Source organism: Haliotis rubra, unplaced genomic scaffold (genome assembly GCF_003918875.1).
Source record: "Haliotis rubra isolate DU_JTF1 unplaced genomic scaffold, ASM391887v1 Scf439, whole genome shotgun sequence".
In the NCBI taxonomy this organism is placed as follows: Eukaryota; Metazoa; Mollusca; class Gastropoda; order Lepetellida; family Haliotidae; genus Haliotis; species Haliotis rubra.
Genome location: NW_025767123.1, coordinates 181,946 through 196,978, shown reverse-complemented (window position 1 = coordinate 196,978; position 15,033 = coordinate 181,946). Strand labels below are relative to the sequence as shown.

At 40.9% G+C, this 15,033-nt stretch overlaps 1 long non-coding RNA gene across 15 annotated transcripts; it reads left to right on the top strand.

Annotated features, from left to right (window-relative positions):
- Positions 1-13,440: 13,440 nt before the first annotated feature.
- On the top strand, positions 13,441-14,413 carry LOC124289280. Of its 15 annotated transcripts, none has more exons than XR_006901649.1 (5): positions 13,755-13,864; positions 13,911-13,933; positions 13,979-14,103; positions 14,174-14,275; positions 14,345-14,413. It is a non-coding gene; the product is annotated as an uncharacterized LOC124289280 (long non-coding RNA). The 15 variants fall into 15 exon arrangements; XR_006901647.1 differs by lacking the exon at positions 13,911-13,933 and having other exon boundaries at positions 13,761-13,864; positions 13,957-14,126; positions 14,174-14,206; positions 14,253-14,290; positions 14,327-14,357; XR_006901651.1 differs by lacking the exons at positions 13,755-13,864; positions 13,911-13,933 and adding an exon at positions 13,441-13,476.
- Positions 14,414-15,033: the final 620 nt, after the last annotated feature.

The following is a 15,033-nucleotide window of genomic DNA, read 5'->3' as shown; positions in this document are numbered from 1 at the left end:
ACGCCTGTCTTGTATGATTTACTGAATACATTTATAATGTCATAACTGTCTGGACATGATATTTATACTAGTAATGCAAACACTATGTGTCTTGCCTTGATCTGTTGTGTGTCTAGACATCTGATGTTCAATATTTTGACACCCACCTTATGTCAGAGTTACAAGTCTAAATAAGGAATTGCATTGGACATCACTTCTGTCACTGATGCATCAAATTTCGAAATGTCCTCCACATGTGTATCGTAAAAAGATTGGGAAGCTTTACTGAGGCCTTGAATGTTTTAACCTTGATTGAATAATTTCTGAGCACGAGTGGTATGACGCTCTTAAGCAGCGTCCCCGAGTAACTTCCAATAAGAAAACCTCTTCCAATCCAAGTGCTGGAAACATAACTGTTGCGAGTTCAAAGGACTTTACACATACTGTTGCAATTAGCTTCATGACCAGTCAAACGCCAACATAGCACTTCAGAAAGCCTTAACCGTATCAAGGTGCAATGAAGCAATGGTATAAAAATTGGAAATGGTTGTAGTCCGTCCGTGTCACTCGCCTTCAGCATCAAAGAGAAACGTCTTCATGTTTCCACATTGATCCGTTGTAGGTTCCTCTGCAGAAACATTGGACCTAACGCTTTGCTGGTTGTTTCGAATAACGTGTCGTTGAGTTGAACCGTCCTTTTTAGTTCAACATAGCTGTCCTTTCTTAAAAACAGTTCAGTAAGGTTGCTAACTGAGTCGCTTTCTTTGTCAGCTCAGCAAAAAACCCTACTATATCAGAATTCGATTCGCCCTTGCCATCTACAATGACACATTTATATTTCCATACCTGAGCCTGTTGGTATTAATTTGAAATACTTCATCCCTGCATGATTAATAAAGTCAACGAAGTGGAAGTTATGTTCAGCAACTCAGCTTGTTTGATTCAGTTGCGCAACATCACTGTCAATTGACCATGCACATTCGTAATATTTTGAGGAACTTGCAATTGGATCTTCGGCTTGACGAGCGAATGCTTTCACAACCAGAATGCCATTCATATGATACCTGTACAGCGCAGAAGTTTTCTTTTAGTGTTGATCTTCACATTGTTCTTCGCTGTTCCTCGTGAGGTAGCCAAGTGGTTAAGGCGTTTGTTCGTCATGACGATTACCCGATTTCGATTCCTCGCTTGCATGTAATGGGTACATTTCTGGAGTCCAGTTTGAGTACTTAACCTCGGAAGATGCCTGCTTTCGAAAACTGGAAATTCAACACGACGTGATAAGTTTGCCAAGTCGTGTTCATTCAAATATGTTTCCCAAGGAAAGCTCGATCGCTGAAAATAACCATAGAAATGGGAACGTTCATCGTAATAACAAGCCTACCATTTAACATACAAAAAGAGGACACAATGTCAAAGGTTATGCTGACTTGGGTTAGGTCAACCTGCAGACATTTATGCACTTAAGGTCGTCATGTCCTGACATTAAATACTGCCGTACGTGCAGCTTGAACATAATCACATGATTCTCGCCGTGAAATGCAAGCACCAATTATAATGGACGTTTTAGCGGCTCACTCAACAATGTGAGTGCTTAAAGTTTTCAAATTAGCGTTCAGTCTGGTGTCCAGCACACAATCAGGCCGATATCCAATGGTAATAGGCGTCAGGGAGGGACACGACGATAAGGCATTTGATAAATTAGCTGTGGGTTGAACCCTCTGTCTGTTCAGCTTCAAAGAATGAGCCCAAGGCGATTTGTGTGTTTGTATTTGGCCGTTCCGGAAGTTGGTGCTACTGCTTAAAGGTGGCTGGGCCTCGCTGATTAACGGAGTGAATCTGATTCGTGTCGTTGAAACAACAGTTTGTCTGCTGACTTAACTCTGTTATGAGTTTCAGTTTTACAATATCTCAGTTTCACACAGAATCAGTTTTCTGTACCTTTTGACATAAGGACATTGTATACACATCTGGGAGTTCGGAAATCCTGAGCACCGACCGATCGTGTTGTTACAAGACTCACTTCTAATCTACTTGAATACAGTATTATGAATGTTATCATGCAATAAAAAACACATTGCAATGAATAATGTGCCATTCAATTCGATTGAAGATGCCACGTACATTAACGACCATTTACGTCATAAAGCTTGTGGTACCATTAACCTGCACAAAATAAAACCACGCTTGCCTCATAATGTGAGAAAATGTGTTGACAAAATGCAGACGTTTTGCGTGGAGGGGATATATTGGTAATCAGGATTTGTTCAACTTTCAAGTCAGACAAAACTATTATTAATGCAGCTTGGCAGATGATAGAAAGAAGAAGGTTCTATTTCTGTAAATACAAATGTGTACTGCAGGTCTGAGTCAGGTGTCCATATTAAACTGTGGCAGGGTAGTGACGCCAGCCCTTTTCGCCTCGCCTCGCCCCGCCTCGCCTCGCCTCACCTCACCTTCTAGATACCTCCTAATTACAGAAAGGTTCAAATGAAGGACCTCGTCAAATTTACAATTTACAAACCCTTGCAGTTGTACGGTCTCATCCATGTCCTGGAAGTTCTACTCCGAACCTACTGAACAACTTCATCAAGTCTCGCCAACAGGATTAACAGACAAAATCACCTAACATTAAAAAAGGACATTCTCTGTTTGATGACAGTGGGTATGTTTGAAGTGGTGGCTAATAGTCTGGTCAGTGCTGGACCATCTAGAGTCATCGTGCTGTTGTCACGTTCTGTGTTTATGTTGAAGATTGATGCTGGTCAGCCTGGCACGGTATGTTCTAGCCTACGTGCCCAGTCAAGCAGTAATTAGTCTGTTATGCTGAGGAGAATATTGTGACTCGATGAAAGTAAGAGACCTAGATGTATGACAAAGGTACGTTCTCTTCCAGACAACCATTTAGCCAAGACAATTACTAAGAGTTTTAACATGCATGCTTTTCGTGCATTGCAATGGAACGTGATCTCAGAGGTTGGACATTTACCCATGTTGAATATTGAATGCAAGAAGATAACTAAGTGTATCAGTCTGTATGTCTTTATATGTTGTCGTGGAAAGTGTCCGCAAAAGCTAGACATGGTGACCAAACATGTAAGCTGTTGAATGTTGTTCTCTGCGTAGATATTCCTTGGTGACCATTGAATCAGTGAACCTGTGGGGGCCATTGAATCAGTAAATCTGTGGTGACCAGTGAATCAATGAATCCTTGGTGACCATTGAGTCAGTAAATCTGTAGTGACAAGTGAATCCGTGGTGACCATTGAATCAAGGAATCCTTGGTAACCATTGAATCATTAAACCTGTGGGGACCATTGAATCAGTACATCTGTGGTGACCAGTGAATCAGTACATCCGTGGTGACCATTGAATCAGTGAACCTGTGGGGGCCATTGAATCAGTAAATCTGTGGTGACCAGTGAATCAGTGAAGCTGTGGTGACCAGTGAATCTGTGGTGACCATTGAATCAGTGAACCCGTGGGGACCAATGAATCAGTGAATATGTGGGGACCATTGAATCAGTGAATCCTGGTGACCTGTGGATCAATGAATGTGTGGTGACCTGTGAATCAGTGAATCTGTGGTGACCATTAAATCAGTAAATTTGTGGTGACTTGTGAATTAGTGAATCTGTGGTGACCATTGAATCTGTGGTGGCCAGTGAATCTGTGGGGACCATTGAATCAGGGAATCTGTGCTGACAAGTGAATCTGTGAGGACCATTGAATCAGGGAATCTGTGGTGACCAGTGAATCAGTGAATTGGTGGTCTTCATTGTAATTGGGCTGTGGTTGAGTAAGACAATGAGTTAATGGTACTGGCTCACCTATCACTGTCATCAATGTTTAGTCAGAGTTTGCTACAGGCTCAATAAAGCCGAGTGGCTCTGTTTCCAATGCCAATTGTTAGGGATGGCATTTTATTACCATTTAAGACCAACTTGACTCCTTTGCACTTTCAATAAGTCTAAGGTATTACAGGCTTAATCTCTAAATATGTGCTATTTTGATAGACCTCCAAAGGAGCAAAGGAGGGTGAGATCTTGAAACTGTGAAATATCTAGACTTAACCTCTTGGGGCCTTTGTATCATAGCATGGACGGAAAATTATTTGCATGATTGACTGTGAAGCACACAACTGTACATAGAATAAATCCACACCCAATCACAAGTGGAAATTTGTCCGTACGACTCTATCGACGGCGTGTTGAGTGAGCATCCTGTTTAGCGTGGTCAAATTGACGATATTGTCCATAGCAGTGCAAGAATGTCATCTCCGTTGGGATCCCAGGGTAATTATCGATCTCAGCAATCCGAAAAACGAACACATTAAGGTCTGTCTTTTTTAATGTCAACAACATCAGGTTTACAGCTGTTGCTTCTTACACAAGACTTGTATTTGTGGGCGTCTAGCTTGCGTGACTTTGTTGGCAATATCTGCGTTATTTTACATCAACAACTCACTCACTCATCAGATCAAACGACAAAATGCTACAGGAGTTCAGATTAGGATATCTGGGCCTCTTTTGTAAAACTGGTTTTATATACCGATAAGTAAGTATTTTGAGCAAAGGTTGCAGTACCTGCAATAGTATCAGACTTATTGTTCATCCGTTTCTTGAGTGAATCTGGAATCCCGTTCTTGATCGAATCAGTGAATTGGTAGTTGCGTGAGTCGGCGAATAGGCAGTGATCAGTGAAGGATGGTTGTGTGAGCCAGTGAGTTCCTAGTTCTGTTCCCAAATGTGTAACAAGTGTGGAGTTGTTAATGGAGTTAGTGGATGGGGTAAATGGTTCTGTGTTTGGGTAAATGATTGGCTGTTAGATGGAGTGTGAGTGTGAGGGAATGAGAGAAAGAAGGCACGGGGCTGACCTTTGTGTCCAGATGTCTGACGAGCACCGATGTAAGCTTGTTGTTACAGTGTTGATCCATCACCCTGAAAGTCCTAGTTCAATTCCCAAATGTGTTTAAAATGTGAAATACATTTCTAATGCCCGCCACAGTGATATGAAAGTAATGTTGTAACACAACGGCGGAAAACAATGCTCAAACTTTACTCGAGCTGTTTCAGTATTTCTGGAAAGCCTCTGTAACGCTTGTTGTGACGACGACATCGAGCATGCATACAACAACGCAAAGTGCCAAAAGTCTTCACCAGCCCGGAGATTACCGATCTGATAACATCGGAAGGAATCGGAAATTCATTTCAGAGGTCAACCAAAGGATTAACAGGCTTTTTCATGTAGCATATTGTAGTGAGCATGTGAAGAGCTGTATAAACATAGTTGGCAGAAACATGGCATGGCGCTAGAATAATCTTTCCGTTTGTGTTTGCTTGTCGGTGATGAGAACCCTGGTCATTTGATTAACCCCAACTTCACGATGTTATCTGAAATATCAACAGCAAAAGGTTTCTTGTACAAATTTTGTCTCGGATTGAGTTTGATTAGAACCGGGGGTGGTTTGAGGATCGTCCAGGCTATCGTCTTGTATGCAGGGATTTTCGCTTATTATGCACGGCTAACTGGCGAGATAAGGAACGTAGACAAGTGGTCCCGTGACAATTAAACCACACACAGCGCTCTTATCACATACTTTTTACATTATACAAAATACTGAATCGAAGTATTTAGGTCTAAAAGGAATCATGGTTATTTACACCTGTGCTGGACAAAGCCTACCGTGATTACTGTTCAGCCTTTTGAATCTGGCCACGACATTGTAGCAAAGGAGGACAATTAAGGGTTTGATGAGGCATTGGAAATTCTTCCTTAGTGCGACAATCGTAGCAGCGTCGTGGCTCTGAGACCCGCAAAACGATAAACTTTCAATACATGTGTTCTGTTTTGTATCAAGTGTTGTGAGTTAGCTGATAACACTATGTGTCTGTAAAGACCTACTTATGATATAATGCACACATTCAATGACATAGGGTTCAGCTTCGGATTCAAATGAAACCCTGCCTGGCATTCGGCATTCGGGGGATAAAACAAGAAGTGGTCGGCTTAAGAGTAAGTATTCTGTGTCTGGGAGGAGTGTCCATGTCAAAATGGTCAAGGCATCCTTATGGGCAAGCACTACATGTATGTATTATGGTATTAGACTGGACAAGTGCACGCACACACACACGCACGCGCGAGCTTACACACACATGTGACATGACGCGCGAGCGAACTAACATTGAATAACGTTGTACAAATATCGACCACGGTTAAGGCTGTTCCCAAATGCGAGACAATGCCATTGAGTTAACGTGACAGTAACCAGGACCAGAGATAGGGCATATCTGATTTATCTTCCAGTATCATTCCCTTATCGCATGGAATCATCGGACTTTCAGGAATATAATCCTGGAAAGACTTCCCATGTGTTTTCACAAACCATGTGACACGGACACATCAAAGGAAAGGTGATTTGCAGTTAGAAATTAACACTGAGTTTTTCTCTCTAAGGATTTGTGTACGATTATGGTCAAATCGTTCATCACTGATTTGGATTTCATTACATTGTAACATCACAGAAAGTCCTTTTTGTCCGAATTAAAACAACGCCACCAAGGCTGCTGCGATTAACAAGGGCTTTGTGATGACGATATGCAACTCCGTCATGGACGAGAGCATAGTTTATGGTGCAGTAGAAAACAATCCTAACTCACATTTCACGTGTCCTTCAGTTTGATGTTAGTCCCTATATTGGGTTGAGACGTAATGTGCAGCTGACTCGCCCGTATCTCACACATAAGTGAGAAGTGATCCAAATCGAGGCTATCAATCTTCATCGAGATCACGGTGACCTTCAAGACAGGGATGAAGGCAACCCATAAATCGCAGGATAAAATGAAACATTGAATTCTCCGCAGAGTTTGTTTGCTCATTTTGTTTGTGCACTCTGCACTATTCCAGCTGTATGGCGACGGTCCGTAAATATTCGAATCTGGATGAGACAATCCAGTGTGCAACAGCATGAACATCGATCTACGTAACTGGGATGCAATGACATGTAGTCAACCAAGACAGCGAGCCTGACCACTCGGTCCTGTTATTCGCCTCTTACGACAAACAGGGGTTGCTGAAGACCAATTCTAACCCGGATCTTCACGGGTCTTGTGATTTGTGGAAGTGTATTTGTTCTTGTGGAAGTGTATTTGTTAAGTGCATGAGTGAGTGAGCTGGTCAGTAATTCAGTACTATCACAATGTGTCAGTTTAATGAGGGTTACTCGAGCATTAATGGGTTTGGTCAATTAATTTGAGTCGTGTCAATTGACAAATGTGAACCTAGATATTATTCATATGGAATAAAGAAGTTATATGTTTTGCACACAATATTAGGATATATGACGAGTGCACTTAATTACGATTTATTTAGAATAAATATTTAAAATATGACGCATCATGTCAATGTGGCCACGGATGTGAGAATGTTTTTCATTACTTCCTTGAATGTCCATTGTATACTACTCAAAGACATAAACTGTTACAATCATTAGAAAGTATTGTTGAAATTAGAACACTGATTGGTATTAATCGTATCTTACATGGCAATGCAGGTGTCTCATTTACTGCAAATCAGAATGTTTTCAAATATGTACATATCTATATCTCTCCAACAAAACGTTTTCTCAGTTAACTTCTGTTGTACATATGCTATTATTGGGAGGGATCTTTTCTATCAATAAACACAATCAAGACTCTCATTGACAAACCTGTTTTTAATATTCGATAGAGATGAGAAATCATTTATCATTTAATCACAACAAGGTTCCACTTACCCACAATCAAACTTCTCAGTAACGAATCTGTTTCAGGCCCACCCTGCTCTACTCACTAGAAAGTGGACTGTTCCATTAAACCCGTAGGTGTTACCCTAATTAGCCTTCTAGTTCAGTGTCTGTCAATTGGGTGTCTGTCAAATGGGAGATAACCACCAATTACGGTATGAATACTACCTGCAGCCAGTGTAATTGGCATTATAACCAGGGGAAAATGACGTTTTTATTCTAAAAACTATTGGCAAATAACATTCTATCAAGTTTGGCATTATAATCAGGGTAATATAGACAGGGAATCCGTTCTGACAAAACAAGGCATTATAACCAGGGTGCACTGTACATGCAAGTGCTGGTGTATTGGTGCAGCTATCACATTCGGTTGGCGTGTGGGTCAGCAGCTAACAAGTTCTGGTGGTGTGTGGGTAGTTCTCACGTGTATGGGGGTTTTGATACAGCGAGGAAGTTCTCGTGGAGGGTGGATGGTTTAGTGAAGCTAGCAAGCTGTTCGGGATGTGGGTGGTTCAGTGATGCTAACACGTTCTATTGGTGTGCGCGGTTACCAAGTTCTGTATTCGACTATCTACTACTGGTGGTGCTGTGGTTGTTTAGGGCTAGGTCAAGTACTAATGTAGTATGGGTGGTTCAGTGCAGCAAGCAAACACTCCGCCTGGACTGATGGTTCTATGGGCTATGATCTCGCAGACCAAGGGTCATTTAGTGCAAACATCTAGTTTCTGAAACCCGTGAAGGTCCGGGTTAGCATGAACCTTCAGTAACCCATGCTTGTAAGAGGCCACTAAGGGATCGGGTGGTCAGACTCGCTGACTTCGTTGACACGTCATAGGTTCCCAATTGTGCAGGTCGATGCTCATGCTGTTGATCACTGGACTGTCTGGTCCAGACTCGATTATTTACAGACCGCCGCAATATAGCCGAGTGCGCCGTAAAACTCAACTCACTCAAGTTTCTGCTGACTTAGTGTTTTAATGCAGCCATCACATCCTCGCCAGATTTGTGGAACAGACAAACCAGTATCTGGTTCCAATGTCTCACATCGTCAAGCTTCCAAAACATGCAATCAACCATGTCACCAAGGCCGATAAATTGCTCCCCTGAGTTACCTCTCATGGCCAGCATAGGTCGGTGTGGGGCATGGCAGGGTCACGATAACATACACAACAAGAAATTCATGATAACATATTTTAATGAAAATAACTCCAGATAAGAACAAAGCATTAAAACGGCTGCCACGTCTGTACAAACTATCACTGATTAAAATTTGGAGTGTAATCATCAGCACTGTTTACCTTATGATGGTGAAAGGAAAACAAATCAGCTTCATAAATACCAGCACATATAAGCTTGTCTGAAGTTGATTATGCTGCAAACCAGATTTCCAAACATGACCCTGGTACTTCTAAAATGCATACTATATACACAGTAACGATGAAGCCTGTCAAACAATAGACCAAGATGGCAAAACCTTAAAACTCCTTACACCATAAATTGCAACTCTGAATTGTCGTAAATGTCTTTGAGAGTCTAAGAGTAGGATTCATTAGGAAAACACTGGTGCTATTTGCTTTGGCTGATGTTTTCTGTTTGCTTTTTAATGACTCTTAGAAAAGGTCAGCAAAATTTATACTTCATCACTTTTGACTTGTATACTTGTATGTTTCCATGATACAAAAGACTGGTTCTCATGTCAAGTGGATATTTAGATATACCTGACATACTGTCAGTTTGTTATTTAATTTTGCACTCACCAATAACTAACTTGTATGATGATGGTCTTTAAATAATCGAGTCTGGACATGGCAATCTAGAGATTGACATGATGAACATCGAACAACAAAATTGGGATCTAATGATATGTGACAACCAAGTTATCAGTGCTGAACACCTGATGCTTTCACTCCCTCTTACAATCAAATCTAACCAGAATCTCCACAGATCTGACATATCGGATTAACCCTATCAAATGTGATGTACTACATAGTATATATACACCTGTACATCAAAATGGGAAAACTACAGCCATCTAATAGAGTCTAGAACCATATACTCCAGCACTTGATAGCAAATCCATCAGTAGCATGACATGCCTGGACCAGACAATCATGTGAGTGATATCATGAGCATCAGTCACGTCCTATTTTCAGTCATCCCATAAAATCAAGTCATGCTATTAATGCATGCCCATAAAGTCAAACACAGGGACACAATCTGATCTGCATATTAAAAGTCAATCAAACTGAATCAAAGGATAAGGTATGATTAGGGCCCTTTGGTCTCACAGGATCTGCATATTTGAAAAAAATAGTATAAGTTTTAGATACAAGTGAATTGGGTTTAATGCTGCTTTGAAAAATATCCCTGGTATATGAGGGCATGTCAGCTTCATGTGGGAGGAGATCCCTGACATACGCCACCTTGGAGAAACCCATAACCACATGTACCGTGCCGACAATCCTTGAAACATAATCAGACCAAACTGGGATTCATGTCCACACTTAAAGGCTTCTGATATCTCCCCGTAAAAAACCCGGTGTTGCAGGCCATTTCTTTCCCCGGACTAAACTCTCCGCGGGGAAGTTTTGTCCTAGGATATTCTTACCCTCAAGAATTTTGGGCTTGGCTAAAGTCACACACAGTCACACACAGTCACACACAGACACACACAGACACACACACACACCTGTTTAAACTAGGATAATTTATTCTGTTTCTATGGAAAAGGGAAGGGGGTGAGATTCTGGCCTAGCTAGGACACCTCTACTCCACCCTTGCTCTTATATAAAAAGGACTCTTATATAAAAAAAATAGCCTAACTAGGCCAGAATCTCCCCCTTTTGATATAAGAACAAGGGTGGGATTGAAGTAGCCTTTAAAATTGATTCAAGGGTAGGAAAACTTTGGCCTAGGACAAAATTTCCCCAGAGAAAATTAAGCACAGGGGAGAAAAGTTTGTTCTAGGCCAAAGTTTCCACAGGGAAGGTTTGGCGAGGTTGAAAGTTTGGCCTGTTACATAATGGCAACTACCATTAATAATACACAAAAGTTAAGCAAATGTATCAGTTTTTGGAGACAACTTTAGCAAAAGGCTTATTTAATCAAGCTTAAGGGTGACCAACCCAATGGTAGAAATAAATAAGACTAAAAATGCCCTGCATAGTGAATTGTAATGCCATAGACAACTGCCACCCCAACATTGGAGAAATTGTTATGAGTTATCAGATAGGTTCACCAAAATGTTTCTTATTTACTAAATAAATAGTAAAACAATCATCTTAAAAAGCATTTTAATTTTTTAACAAGGGCAAATATTTCCTAAAAAGGTGGTTTCTCAAGAAATAGATTACACATCTGAGGTTTTTTTTGTTGATGTTGAAATATCGACCTTCTCCACTCCATCTAACTATCTACAGCATACTTGTGTATTCATATTATTTCAGAAGTAAACTTATAACTGTAACAAAAGAGAAAGGACCAGCTGCCAGGCTTTTGAATAGTCTTAACGTACATATCACTACCGGTACCGGTACTTCAGAGACATCCAAGTTACAACTATACATTTTCCAGTTTGGTGGAAAGAATATGCTACCTTGTCCAACATTAGGAATGTAAATTGGTCAGAATCATGTTTTTAAATGTTGCGACTGGTATATCTCGATATGGTATCAGGTGTGGCTGTATCATAATACATCATTATATAACATAACAAATATAGCAACGTTTAACCATATTTCTTAACATGCTAAGCTTAGCTGAGTATTAAATATCAGAGACTAGAGGACAGGCTTACACTTCTTGTGTGGGTGTTGGTAGGAAAAGAAGAAACAGAGATACTCTATCCATAATGCATGTTTCAAAATTGTCGGCACATTATATATTCCTGTTATATAACTAAATCATGACAAGACGTTCCAACACACAAATGCATGTTCTTGCTGTAATAACTAATAACCACAGCACTGTCACTTCTTCAGTTGCAGCAAATGGTTAATCATTGGCAATCGATTATTGTGAAAAGAAAATTCATCATTGGCACATCGTGTCCTGAGTAAAATAACCAAATTTTTCATGCCACTCAAAGATCTTCAAATCATGAATTTTCAAAATCATACTTAACCAGCGAATTTAATCATCATAAATATACAATTTTACATGATAGAATATCAGTTGAAAAAATAAACATAATATTGTTTATAGTTTTATGAAGACATTAACAATATACAAAAAATAAAAAAATGTATCATTTTTGCTGACATTACAATTTTAGCAAAAGGTTCTCCAATCCAGCTTAAGGGTGCCCAAACCAATGGCAGAAAATATAAAGCAAAAACATGCCCAAGCAAATTGGGGCAATTGAAGAAGATAAGGGTTCAGTCTTAACGAGAAATTGAAAAGAAAAATATTTATTTAATTTCTATAAAGGACTGTACGATTTTGGTGAAAATAATATTTTGCATATGTGCCCTATTACCCAAACTCCCATGAGACACATCAAGTAATTCTGGAGTGACAATCACTCAAATCTGTCCATTTATGAAGTACATTGAATGAGATCTGGCCCCGATTTTTCGAAACAAACTTAAGTCTGTTTTCAGACTTAAGTTTGAGTTTTGACTCAAATATGAGAAAACTCAATTGAGTCAAAATCTCAAACTCAGTTTGTAATTTGAGTAAAAACTTAAGTTTGTTTCGAGAAATCGGGGCCTGGTGGATAATCATGATATTAATATTAAAATAATAATAATGACTGACAAAGGTTGTAAGAATGTCATTGTGGAAAATATTTTTTTATTTCATAAGAGGGACAAAAAAAAGAGACAAATCTGCTCATAAATGTGTGAGCTAGTTTAAATAAAGGGTACATCCATTCTTGAGTGTTTGACTTGGTGATAACACCTCTTTGAACATTTTGAAAAATCGATCAGTTATGTCATGGTATGTCAGCGTAATATATGTGGAAAGCCTGTAGTAATGCAGCTCTCTGACATCGGATCCTAATACAATCAACCACAACCAGATCCTGCATGGGCAAAGGGACATAACTCTGCATAGGGAATAATGATTTCTATTTACACTGTGTTCAACTGTTAAATAAATTAAACTACAAGATTCAGCTACCGGGAACAATACTTATGTGAATCAGGTTGGTTGGATAATACACATGCATTCACACACATTCACCTCTATAAGTTATCATTCCAGCATCTCACACAACCTGCATTAAATGTGGAAGTCTCAATAGTTATATATCATATTATAAATAATACATTTTCCTTTGCTTCTCAGAAATTTATTTAACAGAGAGAATTTGAAGGGTGTGACTCATTCAGAGAGAGGGGCGTGACTAATTCAGAAAGAGGTAGGACTCATTCAGAGAGAGGGGCGTGACTAATTCAGAGAGGGGTAGGACTCATTCAGAGAGAGGGGCATGACTAATTCAGAAAGGGTAGGACTCATTCAGAGAGAGGGGCATGACTAATTCAGAAAGGGGTAGGACTCATTCAGAGAAATGGCATGACTAATTCAGAGAGGGGTGGGACTCATTCAGAGAGAGGGGTGACTAATTCAGAAAGGGGTAGGATTCATTCAGAGAGAGGGGCGTGACTAATTCAGAAAGGGGTAACATTCATTCAGAGAGAGGGACATGATGTCTTCTGAGAGAGGGATGTGATAAGGTCAGAGAGTGGGGGAGAGGGGGACGTGACAAGGTCAGAGAGTGGGTCAGAGAGGGGTGTGACAAGGTCAGAGAGAGGGGTGTGACAAGGTCAGAGAGAGGGACGTGACAAGGTCAGAGAGTGGGTCAGAGAGGGGTGTGACAAGGTCAGAGAGAGGGGTGTGACAAGGTCAGAGAGAGGGGTGTGACAAGGTCAGAGAGGGGGGACAAGTGACAAGGTCAGAGAGAGGGACGGACAAGGTCAGAGAGAGGGGTCAGAGAGGGGTGTGACAAGGTCAGAGAGAGGGGTGTGACAAGGTCAGAGAGAGGGTGTGACAAGGTCAGAGAGAGGGGGTGTGACAAGGTCAGAGAAAGGGACATGATGTGTTCTGAGAGAGGGACATGACAAGGTCAGAGAGTGGGGTAGAGAGGGGTGTGACAAGGTTCGAGAGAGGGATGTGACAAGGTCAGAGAGAGGGGTGAGACAAGGTCAGAGAGAGGGGTGTGACAAGGTCAGAGAGAGGGGTGTGACAAGGTCAGAGAGAGGGTGTGACAAGGTCAGAGAGAGGGGTGTGACAAGGTCAGAGAGAGGGACGTGACAAGGTCAGAGAGTGGGGCAGAGAGGGACGTGACAAGGTCAGAGAGAGGGACGTGACAAGGTCAGAGAGAGGGGTGTGACAAGGTCAGAGAGAGGGGTGTGACAAGGTCAGAGAGAAGGGACATGACGTGTTCTGAGAGAGGGACATGACAAGGTCAGAGAGTGGGGCAGAGAGGGGTGTGACAAGGTTCGAGAGAGGGACGTGACAAGGTCAGAGAATGGGACATGACGAGGTCAGAGAGAGGGGTGTGACAAGGTCAGAGAGAGGGGTGTGACAAGGTCAGAGAGAGGGGTTTAACAAGGTCAGAGAGAGGGACGTGACAAGGTCAGAGAGACGGACGTGACAAGGTCAGAGGGAGGGGTGTGACAAGGTCAGAGAGAGGGGTTTGACAAGGTCAGAGAAAGGGACGTGACAAGGTCAGAGAGCAGCATGAAAAAGCTGCACAATTCTGGGTAGGTCATAGATGGGCCCAAACCCTCTTCGGGCCACAATAATCTGAACATCCACAATATTTGTGAGTGCAAAGATTACAAATTAAATCAAGTCATTTCAAAAACATGTCTCCTCATTGAATGCAAAATACTTAACAGATAGAACCCAAAGGCCTTCAAGGATATTGAATCAAAGCGTCTAACACTGAGAATAATCATGAGTGATATAAGGTATCTTGAGAACTGCATCACCCTCAATAACTGAAGACAATCGGAAATTGGTGAAATGTTCAAAGAATCAAAGGATACATTGAAAGAAAACAAAGTTATTGTGTACTACAGGTGGCCTTTACAAGTTATAAATGATGTCTATTTCAAAGAGACAGCCTTGACAATATTGAGTAAAATATTTATAATAGCAGCTTAGATGACTGGCCTCATCAACAATGCTATCTGGAAAACCAGTTGCATGTTTTTGACACAAATATGATAACTGTAACTCTGTCACATAATTAATTGAAGTATTTGTACACCCATTGTCAATTTACACAATACAGCACAATCTACCAATATCTCCTCACA